This window comes from Chrysochloris asiatica, unplaced genomic scaffold (assembly GCF_000296735.1).
Source record: "Chrysochloris asiatica unplaced genomic scaffold, ChrAsi1.0 scaffold00063, whole genome shotgun sequence".
NCBI lineage: Eukaryota > Metazoa > Chordata > Mammalia > Afrosoricida > Chrysochloridae > Chrysochloris > Chrysochloris asiatica.
Window position 1 is genome coordinate 15,908,708 of NW_006408581.1, and position 12,212 is coordinate 15,920,919.

Below are 12,212 nucleotides of genomic sequence, written 5' to 3' on the forward strand. Positions count from 1 at the left end.
AAACAGTTTGATGTCCACTTGACCATTAGGTTAGTTTGAACTGTGAGGCCGATGGTTCAAACACACCAGCTTCTCCTTGGAAACCCTATACAGGGTCATTATGAGGTTGAACTGACTTGACATCACTTAACAACAACAAAACAATGTTTGGCACATAATAGGTATTTATGAATAATTGTGATTAGCTAACTATCTCTTTCAAAGCATATATTTATTGTTTATTCAGCCTGTCTTTTAGGGCAGACTATAAACTTTTCTGGAGAAAGTGATAACAAATAACATTCTTTTTCTTTAAGGAAAGCAAGCTCCTCAAATAGTGTAAACTCCAGTTCCCATTTAATTTGACATGTATTTTACTTACTTCAAAAATAGAATTTGGAAACGTGCCTGACACAAAGTAAGAGTCAATAGTTCTTTTATTTAAAGACTATGTCTTATTATATTTTGTATGCCTGCTTTTCCTGGGATCCCAAGCCCCTCACTCATTGTGATCATCTCAGGAACTGGAATAGAGTAGGTACTAAAGGGACATCTTTACCAATGCATCATTTGTATGAATGAATGTATTTCAGTGTGAAGGTCTGATCATTCTATTAGAGTTTTTACTTCTGTTATTCCATACTCACTTTAAAAATTAAGTTCCCTATCAAGGTGTCTACTGTTCACAAAATTCTATGCAAGCTCAATTTGGAGGGTGATCACTCCACACCCCCAAGTGCATATGGGTCAGTCAAAGTGTACACCAACTTTGATGCTGAATGGGATGCTTTGAACATTGAATCTGCCATCAAGACCAAAGGTGTGGATGAGGTCACCATCGTCAACATTTTGACCAACCGCAGCAATGAACAGACATAAAATATTTCCTTTGCCTACCAGAGAACAACCAAAAAGGAACTAGCATCACAGCCCTCAGCCCTGAAGTCAGCCTTGTCTGGCCACCTGGAGACGGAGATTTGGGGCCTATTGAAAAAAAACGCTCAATATGATGCTTCCAAGCTGAAAGCCTCCATGAAGGGGCCGGGGACCAATGAGGACTCCCTCATTGAGATCATTTGCTCAAGGACCAACGAGGAGCTGTAGGAAATTAATAGAGTCTACAAAGAAATGTACAAGACTGTCCTGGAGAAGGACATTGTTTCAGAAACATCGGGTGACTTCCGCAAGCTGATTGTTGCCCTTGCCAAGGGTAGAAGAGCCCAAGATAGTTCTGTTATTGATTATGAGCTGATTGACCAAGATGCCAGGGATCTCTACGGTGCTGGAGTGAAGAGAAAAGGAACTGCTGTACCCAAGTGCATTAGCATCATGATTGAGAGGTGCCTGTGCCACCTTCAGAAAGCATTTGAATTGTACAAGAGCTACAGACCTATGACATGTTAGAGAGCATCAAGAAGGAAGTCAAAGGAGACTTGGGAAATGCTTTCCTGAACCTGGTCCAGTGCATCCAGAATAAGCTCCTGTGCTTTGCTGACCGACGGTATGACTCCATGAAGGGCAAGGGTACTAGCTATAAGGTCCTGGTTAGGACCATGTTCTCGCGTAGTGAAGTGCACATGTTGAAAATTAGGTCTGAATTCAAGAGGAAGTACGGCAAATCCCTGTACTACTACATCCGGCAAGACACCAAGGGCAACTACCAGAAACACTGCTTTACCTGTGTTGCAGGGATGACTGAAGCCCGACATGGCAGGAGCATCCAGAAAGGCTGCTCCCTCTGCTTGTAGCTAACAGTGCTATATAATCAGCTTGCGATTAACAGTATGTGGACCCATCCCTCCAAGGATGCAGTTAGCATTGCCCCACCCTTAGCACCTCTTACTTTAGTGGCCTACGTATTGCCCAGCTTTCCTGGCAAGTCTCTCCTTTCAGCCAAAGAAATGAACAATCCAAGGAGTTGGAAGTGAAATCTATGATGTGAAACACTTTGCCTCTTGTGTACTGTGTCATAAACAGATAAATAAAAGGAATTTTTATGTTCGAAAAAAAAAAAATTAAGTTCCCGTTGTCAGAGATTTGTCAAAAGAGTCATCTAAAAAAAATGCAAGTAAGAATATTGCTTGTATTTTATCTTGTACCAATCCAGACAGTATCAGAATGATACTGTTGCATTTGTAATCTGTGAACAAGTCCGAAGGGCAGAATCAATTATTTCATTATTTTCTCAGCAGTCTCTTACATGATATTGTACTGAAACATATCATGAGCATGAGCACATGATAAATGACAGCAAAATTAAAAGGAAACTTTTTTTTTTCAGCCCCTTTCTATTTTGCCATATGCCTAAATAGCATTATACAAACTTTCTTAAAGTTCCTACCTTCAGCCCTATCTTTTGCATCATTGATTAATTGCAACTGTTGTGTTTATATTTAACACACTATTTAGATAAATATAGTTTTAATATCTACCTTTGAAGACTGTTTCTATAGACTAGGCAAACTCTTTCAAATATAGCTCACAGAAAACAAAACAAAACAAAAACACCCAAAAACCAAAAAACCAAACATAGCTGAGACCAGGGTTTAGAAATAAGTACAAAACTCTTTTTACTTTCTTACCTCCCATTGGTCTGTCAGTGAAGTATCATCTGATTTCTGATTTCACTTACTATCTACAGAAATTGCTTTTTCAGTGGTCCACACTTTCTAATTGTCAAATTGCCTTTGTTCTATTTGTGTGTCTGCAGCACTCTGTTGATTATCTTCTTCAAACTGTCTTTGACCTTGGATTTTATAGCACACATGTCCTCTCTTCCTTCTCTGGATGGTCCTGACTTGCTTATTGTTCTCCGAAGATCTGGTTTTGATCACCTTCTCTTATGCTTTATGCACTCTTGCCAACAGTTAAATTCACAATTAGCCTAATTTGGATGGTTCCAAATGTTAGAAATTCAGATTTATCAAGAGCTTCAGACTCAAATTTCCAATAGCTTCTTGGTAATGTCTACAAGAATAGCTTTCAGTTATCCTAACCTCAACATGCTCCAAAGTGAAACAACCTGTTCTCTGACTCTAATCCAGACTTTCTTCCCTATGTGTTCTCTGTCTCCTTTAACAGCATCACTGTGAACCAGACCTCCTATGCAATGGAGCAACACTAAGGTCATCTTTGAATCCTCTTTCTCTTTACCCCTTTCCTTTCCAATTTACCCTCGGTGTAGTTCTTGTTTAACTTACTAAACTATAAGCTCTGAAACATCTGAAACGTTAAAACACTCTACTGCTTATAAAGCTTTACTGACTTTTACTGCAAATGGCATTTAGAATATCACAGAAGGGTTTGATGTCAAAAGCTCTGGCAAAAATGAATGAATAAATAAACAATAACCAAAGGTCAGAGCTCACAACACCATGAAGCATTTCCAAATGCAAAGGATTTTGGGATATAAGGCAATGAGATATAGAAAAATATCTCTAAAATGAAATTTATTTTTTGAAACTGAGATTGAATATAAACTTTCTTTAGATTTTCAGTGTATAACCTAGAGCTTGTCTTCTCAGGGCTGTATTTTCTCAATTATGTGCAAGGAGATTTGAAAAAAAAAAACAAGTCTAAAAATGTTATGTTGTTTAGCCATTTTCACTTTACTCCAGAATATCAAGGTTGGTCAGCCTTATATTGCCTATTTCTAGATCAGTACTGAAGGAGCCTGGTGGCACTATATTTAAAGCACTCAGTTACTAACCAGAAAGTTAGCAGCAAAGATGTAGCAGTCTGCTTCCATTAAGATTTTCAGCCTTGGAAATCCTATAGGGCAATTCTACTCTGTCCTTTATGGTTATTACAAGTCAAAATAGAATAAATGGTAATGGATAGGCCAGTATTTGCCAAACAAATCTTTCCTTCTAAAGTCTCTACTTCAGAGTCTTCTTGTTGAGTGCCATGGAGTTAGTTCTGAGTCATAGTGAAACTATGCACAACAGAATGAAACACTGCCCTCCCTTGTATCATTGTTATAATTATTGCACATGAGACCATTTGCTGCTTCAGAGTCTTTATTATTGTTGTTAAGTGCCATTGAGTCAGTTCCAACTCATAGAGACCCTATATAGGGTTTCCCAGTAGCGGCTTGAATTGCAGTTCACATTGACCTTGTGGTCCAGCGCATTAATACACAGTGCCAAAAGGAGACAGGACTTAGAAGAAAGGGGTTGAGGAAGAGCCTGAGAGGGGAACAGAGGAGAGAGCAGTAAAATGTTGTTATTGTTGTTAAGTGCTGTCGAGTGGGTTCTGACTCATGGTGAACATATATAGGGTTTCCCAGGAGCAGTGGTGGGTTTGAAGTTCTGATCTGTGCTTTGCAGTCCAGTGCTGATGTTACAGCGCCATACCAGGAGTTCATAAAATGTAGCCTTGCTTGTCAGTAAACAAGTCTCTTACCATGTGTCAGTACATCAAAGGGAATAGTAGAATGTCTAGCCCATCATTGGAGCAAAGTCACACTTCCATTAATTTAGCAATAGCTGACATTGTGAGATGCAAATATGTTGTTGATAGCAGTTAGCGGTTCAGTGCTTATCCTACAGTGAAGCAAATATAAACCCAAAAAAATTCTGTTTGGCTCATTCTCTGTAATAAAGTTCTAGATCAATGGGTAATGTAGCATAGAAAGCATACAATCTCTTCAAAAATTCATGCATTATTGATGAAAAAACGCACATCAACCAGTTAGTTACTCAGTGTGAATATTCTGATCCACATCTTTACAAGTATAAAACTAAAACTAAAACAAAACAAAGCAAATGTTCTACATCTGTCTTTTTATAATTGTGGGGTTTAGATTTTATATTGTTGTTGTTAAGTGCCGTTGAGTTGGTTTTGACCCATAAAGACCCTGTATAGGGTTTCCGAGGAGTAGCTGGTGAGCTTGAACCACCAACCTTGCAGTTCAAATGGCTTTGCAGTCTGGCGCATTAATCCACAGCGCCACACCAAGACTCCTTAGGTTTTATAGCCCCACTCTATAATATCTGTTTTGTCATTAAGGAACATATGAATTGTTAGTGCCATTTTTTTTTTTTTAACTTTTTATTGTGAATTGAGTGAAGGTTTACAGAGCAGATCATCAGTTTTACATTCAACAAATCCTACATTTTGTTTCACTACATGGTTGCAATTCCCTTCACATACCAACAGTTAACAGCATTCACTGTAGCTGTTGCTTTCCTCCCTGTGTCTCCTTCTACCTTCATCTTTCCTCTGCTAACCTCCCTTTTGTTGTATAGTGCCTGCCCTGTCACCCATGGTAATAGATGTCTACCCTCTAGCCCATGAATAATTTTCCCTCCCCCAACACAGTAATCATCACAGATTCTTTCTTTTATCAAGAAAACCATTTTTAAGCTTCTTAACATCATTGATCTCATACAATGTTCTTTTGTGATGTACTAATTTCACTCAGCATAATGTCCTCCAGGTTCAATCGCATTGTGAGGTCTTTAAACAGATTCATCATTATTCTTCAACATTTTGTAGTATATTATTGTGTGTATGTACCAATGTCTGTTTCATTCTTCTACTTATGGACATTTAGGCTATCTTCATCTTTTTGATGTTTCTTGTAGACAGCACATCGAAGGATCCTGTTTTCAAATCCATCCTGCACTTTATGTCTCTTGACTGGTACATTTAATCCATTTACATTTAGCATAATTATCAATAAGTATGAATCGATTGTTGTCAATTTTCTGTGTGTTTTCTTGTGGTGCTGTTCTTTGTTCCACAGAGTTTTCTACGCTGAATTCATTTTGTTTGTGGGGTTTCTTTTCATTTTCATTTCTGTTGTGATAATGTTTACTAAATCTTTCTGATCTTCCTCTTGTTTTATTTTGCTGTGCAGGTGTATTCTTTGAGGTTATCCTGCAATTTATTAATATTTTTTCTTGCGTAAACAATCTGTTTTATCTTGAAATGTACTTGACTTCCTTGCCATTTGGAAGTTTTGTATCTACACTTTTCCCTCTTTTTGCTGTGTAGTTGACTTCATTATACACTGATAGCTCTGCTTCCTCATTTTCAGCCTTGTAGGTTTGTTTTACTTTAGCTTCTTCTATTGTTGTTGTTGTTAAGTGCCTTCAAGTTGGTTCCGACCCATAGCGACCCTGTACAGGATTTCCGAGGCTATAAATCTTTACAGGAGCAGAATGCCTCATCTTTCTCCCGCAGAGCGGCTGGTAGTTTCGAACTGCTGGCCTTAAGGTTCGCAGCCCGATTCGTAACCACTATGCTACCAGAGATTCTTCTATATCTGAATTGAATTCTGGGTGTTGTGTTCATGTACGGTAATCTCAATTTGTTGTCTGCTGTTTTTGGTTCTCAGTCCAAAGAACACCTTTTAGCGTTTTTTGTAAGGTTAGCGTGGTTATTACAAATTCCTTTAATTTCTGTGTATTGGGAAGTATCCTAATTTTGCCATCATATTTGAAGAACAACTTTCCTGGGTATATTAGTTCTTGGTTGGCAATCTTTTTCCTTTCAGAGTTTTATGTCTGTCATCCCATTCCTTCTTGCCTGCATGGTTTCTGCTGAGCAATCAGAGCTTAATCTTATTAGTTCTCTTTTGTAGGTAACTTTTCATTTTCCCTGAGCTGCTTCCAGGATTCTTTTCTTGTGCTTGATTTTGGAAGTTTGATTATGATATGCCTTGATGATTTTCTTTTGAAATCTATCCTGTTTGGGGCTTATTCAGCTTTTTGTGTGCTTGTCTTCTCATGTTTCATGATGTTAGGGAAGTTTTCTTTCAACAACTCTTTGACAATTTTCTCTGTGTTTGTCTCTTCCTGGTCCTGAATTCCAACCACCGGTAAGTTATTCCTCCTCATAGTGCCCCACATAACTCTTAGGCTTTCTTAGGATTTTTCCATTATTTTTTCTGATTGTTCTAACATATTAGTATTGAGAAATTTGTCTTCAAGTTCACTAATTCAGGCTTCTGTATCTTCACACCTACTCACTTACCCTTTCAGTGTATTGTCCATTCTGAGATTTTAGTATTAATCTTCTGGATTTCTAATTGCAGGTTTGTATTGTTTTAAAGTTTGCATTTATTTTTTCTGTTTGTTCTTGTAGTGTTTTCTTGAATTCTTCTAAAGTTTTTATTGTGTTCACCTTGCTTTTCTTGATCTTCCTATTGACCCTTTGAAGGTACCTAATTATACTTCTTTTGCATTTTTTCAATTAGTTCTATTACCCTTTTTTCCTCAGAAATGGCTCTATACCTTGGTCATTTGTTTGAACCATTCTCTGTTGTTTCTTTATGTGAACTAAGATTGTCTGTTGTCTCTGGACCATTGCTGAGTTGTATTTGTAAAAACAAAAGGTGCATGATGAATTTCAACAAAATGTCATGGTGTGAATTTTAAACTTAAGATTACTATACCATTTCAGGCTACATAGTTATTAATATTGATAAACTATGTTTCTTGCTTTCTTCTAAGTTTTCATCTTTCATTCTAGCTCAAACTGTCAGTGTTCCAGGTGAAGGCCAAGGATGTGTGTGTGTGTGTGTGTGTGTGTGTGTGTTTGTGTGTGGTTCCTAGGAATTCGTATCAATGGTATTAGCAAATAAGGAGTATGAGAATTATAAATTGTTTTCAATCAAGACTTTCAAGTTGCACTGAGGTAGATTATGTCTAAGTGAGATGTTGTTGTTGTTAAATGCCATTGAGTCAGTTCTGGCCCACAGTGACCCTGTTTAGGGTTTCCAGGGAGTAGCTGGTGATCCTGAACTGCCGACCTTTGCAGTTCAAACTGACCTTACAGTCCAGTGCATTAGCCTTAGCACCACAACCGGATGCCAGTGAAATGTAGTAGGTCAAAAGAAATAATGGGAGACTGTCTGGATGAAACCTGAAAGATTCAGCTAAGTTTCTAATCACTATGCACTTCTCAGGACAGTGTTGTTGTTGTTTAAGTACCATAGAGTTGGTTCCAACTCATAGTGGTACTGTATAGGGTTTCTGAGGAGTGGCAGGTGAATTTTAACTGCCAATTTCATGGTTCAAACTGACCTTATCCTTATGGTTAAGTGCTTATCATACAGTGTCACACCAGAAGAGTGTGGGTCTATTAAATGTCCTGTTTTGCAGCCTTTCCCTTATGTGGAGCGAATTGTGAGTTTCCCTGCATTTGAATGATGAATGTGCCCAATACATTTTTATTAACTTTTTGGAATGGGTGTAGGTGGTTTACTCTACCTTATGCTTATGACCCATCACTCTTCCAAGGGACTGTTTTTGCATATGAGGTGGATGGTAGAGGGTGAGAGTCCACGGTAGTGGTAGTGTCAGTGGTCTTGGCCATGTATTTGTAATTGGGAGTGTTAAAATATATTGTGCAGGATATTGACTGAAAAGAGAAGGCGGTTGGAGAGATGATCTCTGTAATCTGAAGAGATATTCCCAATTTTGGTCAAGATGAGTAGTGTATATATATTAGGAAAAAAGCCAAATGGTATCTTCCACCTCAATGAAATTTTTTTCTGGAGCTTAAAATCTGTTGTCATGCTTGTTAGGTGGTGTCATGGATCAGAGTCCTGGAAACAGACATTGAGGTGAAGTTTAAGGTGTAATAATTTTTATTAGGAATTCATGATTGAGGAAGGAAAATGAAGGAAGTAAATGTGGGCAGAGGAAGAGGTCAAAATCCAATATGTTTTTGTTATTGTTATTATGTGTTCCAACCCATAGGACTATGTATAGTGTTTCGGAGGAACAACTGGTGAGCTAAATCGCCAATTTTGGAGTTCAAACTGAATTTGCAGTTCAGTGTATTAACCCACAGCATGACATCAGGACTCCAAAATACAATATAGACCCAATGAAGTCTTCACCAACCTGGCAGGGAGCTCTGGAATGCATGCTGCTCATCAGAGTGGTACCATGTTGATTGAATCTTTATACTTGCACCATTTCGGTGACTTTTCAGGAAATACTTGACCTCAGTCAATAGAGTGTTGCAGGAGGAATTCAGAGGTGGAGAATTTCTAATGACTACACTACCTACAATGGACAGTCAATCTTTTCCTGAAAGGAGATTGTATCTTTGTGTCTACCACAGGTGGTTGTCTACTTGGGGAACTCCTAAGATCCTGGAAAAAAGCTGGAACGTGGGTGTTGTTGAGACTAGTTTGAAAGTTACTGTTGTTACTAAGTGCCGATGAGTTGATTTTGACTCACAGTGACCCTGTATAGGGTTTCCAAGGAGTGGCTGGTGGATTTGAACTGTGGATTTTGTGGTCCAGTGATTATCTTACAGCACCATAAGAGAACTCTGTAGTATTCCAGGTGAAGAATATGATGGGCTAATAAACTGGTCTTGCTGTATGTAAGAGATATAATAAAAAAAAAGTTTTCTTCTGGAATTTTCTGATACGTACCATGTGGGTATCTTGAAATATAGGCAATGGACAGATGGAAGTTGCATTCAGCAGTCCTTCAACCTTCAGTGCATAAATTGGGAACTCAGATTTCTTAATCACGTAACTAAATGTGTACAGATTAATGTTTTTGCAAAACAAAGGAGCAGAGATTGGCATAAACAGGTAAGCCAATACAGAAGGAATGTTTATTATAGGATGCTGTTGTGGTCAAAAGAAATGAAGATGCCATTCATTCATTTAATCATAAGATGATCCTTGAAGTGCGAGTGAGGATCAGCCAGGTAAAGGGGGTGCGGAAGAGAGTTCTAAGCAGAGGGCCCCATGATATGGTACCTCCTCTCTTGTCATAGCCTTTTGGCTGCCATTTATTTCCAGGTTTTGCTTTTTCTTTCAATTTACTGAAGAGAACAATAGAAATCTTTGTAAAGGGCATGAAGGCAAGGAAGAGTTTAGAGAACATGATGGATGGGAAGTTGGAGCATAGAGCATGAGACATTTGCGATGAGATTGCAGGTGCAGGGAGGATGAGAGGTGGATACTTGTTTCTGAAAGAGAAACCTGGGTAAAATAAGCTCATCAATCAGGAGCTTTACACCTGTTTCTATTCTCTTCACCCAAGGAAGTGTTGCAGTGCCAAGTGATACCAGGAAAGCACTGAAATGCCATTGATTAGAGGATCTGGGCTTTTGCATTCAGCCATTGTTTCTAAATTTTGAATCCCATGGAAAGAGTGGAGCAGAAGGAGAGTGGGAAGTGAGGGAACAGAGGCAGAACTTAAGAAATAGTACTTTGGCAAGATTTTAGTAGAGAAACACCTATATAGTTTAATTTTAGTATCAAGTTGAAGTTGTGTACTATTGAGTTGATTTTACACCTAGTGACCCTATAGGACAGAAAGGACAGAATAGAGCTGCCCCATAGTGTTTCTAGGAGTTCTGGTAGCGTAGTGGTTATGAATTGGGCTGCTAATCTCATGGTCAGCAGTTTGAAACTACCAGCTGTTCCGCGGGAGAAAGATGAAGCTTTCTGCTCCCGTAAAGATTTACAGCCTTGGAAACCCTGGACAGGGTTGCTATGAGTCAGAACCGACTCCACGGTACATAACAACAACAAAACAACAACATAGTGTTCCCAAAGCTATAATATTTTCAGGAGCAGATCACCTTGTCTTATCTCCCAGAGAGTGGATGGTATATTCAAACTGTCTACCTTTCAATTAGTATTCAAGTGTTAAACTACAAAATAGTTTGTTAAACTACAAAAAAGTTAACATTTTTTAGACAAACTATTAAGAAAGTTTGAAAAACAGCACTGAATTATAATCCTCGCAGCTGAATGTTTCTGAGTTGGGAGAAGCATGACCAACTTGAGAGTTAATAGACCTAAAGGATGGATGTACCCCAACTACCTCCAACTTATTGTTGGCCTTAGGAAAGTTGCTTACCATCTTTGCTTGATTTCCTTATCTCTGAATATTGACTATTAATGTAATAATTAGATAAATGTAAGAAATTGTGAGAAGATTATGTTTGGAAAGGTCTAGATCATGGGGTCTGGCACTTAGAAAGTTCTCAATAGGAAATAGCTATTAGTATCACCTAAGTTAGTCAGTAAGAAGCCTTGGTGGCACAACCGTTAAAATCTTGGCTGCTACAAGGGACTAGAGTGGAGAGGGAAGCGTCCAGCTGATAAGAAGAGAGGGCATATGCATAAGAACACCCACACTTGCAGATAATACCCACTTGACCTGGCTTCAATGACTGGATGATCAGAGCTCAACCAGAAGAAGAAAGAAGAGGAAAAAAAGAGTAATCTGATACAATTTGATGATCTTGACCTACACCTATGGATGCAGTAGCTCAAAAGAGGAAACAAATCCTTACAGCAAGGATCATTTCCACCCCCTCCATACACAGAGTAGACAGGGATGGACAACTTGGACATTGGCTACCCAAAATGGGGGCGGGGGACTACAAAGGCAAGAAGTGACTGTCTTACAAGATTTCAAGAGGAAACCTAGATCCAGAGGGAATGGAGGAAGGTAGAATCTCCATTGAGTAGTATCCAATCTGTCTAGGCAGGGCTGATGCAATGAAATGCAGATAGATCTCTTGTGATACAATAGTGAATAATTGTTATCAGGACTGATTGTGAAGGTTGGAAATGTAAAAGTAGACATTTTATAGCAAGAAGGGGAGTGATTAACTTTTTAGTCTAGAAGCGGAGGTCCCTAGGGCCATCAGTGGAGAAGAGTGGAGAGCGGGACCCTACCCAAAGAAGCAGCGATGCCTGAGATGGAGGCAGAGACGATGATGTGGAGAGATGGAGCAGCTGGGGACTTTAGATCCAGAGAGGGAGAGGGGCTGTATGCTGACGACCGGGGGGTTTGGGAGGCAGGTTTGCAGGGTATAACCTTTGGTTGGTTGATGATGCATGGAGGGGATTGTAACCATGGCAATGAAATGATATATGATAGAATGAATATAAAACTAACGTTCTCCCATGTAAACTATCACATAATTCACAATAAAACATTAAAAAAAAAAATCTTGGGCTCCTAACCTAGAGTTAGGGAGCTCTGGTAGCATAGTGGTTACAAATTGGGCTGTTAACCTCAAAGTCAGCAGTTCGAAGCTACCAGCTGTTCCACGGGAGACAGATGAGGCTTTCTGCACCCGTAAAGATTTACAGCCTCAGAAACCCTGTACAGGGTTGCTATGAATCGGAACCGACTCCACGGCACATAACAACAACAACAACCTAGAGTTGGTGTTTCAAACCCAGTTAGTGGCTCAATTTATGGATCTGCTCCCATAAGGATTACAGCCTC

General features: G+C 39.0%; 1 pseudogene; it reads left to right on the forward strand.

Moving 5' to 3' along the window:
- The first annotated feature begins 429 nt into the window (after positions 1 to 429).
- Positions 430 to 1,678, forward strand: LOC102816111 (annotated as a pseudogene).
- The last annotated feature ends 10,534 nt before the right edge of the window (positions 1,679 to 12,212 follow it).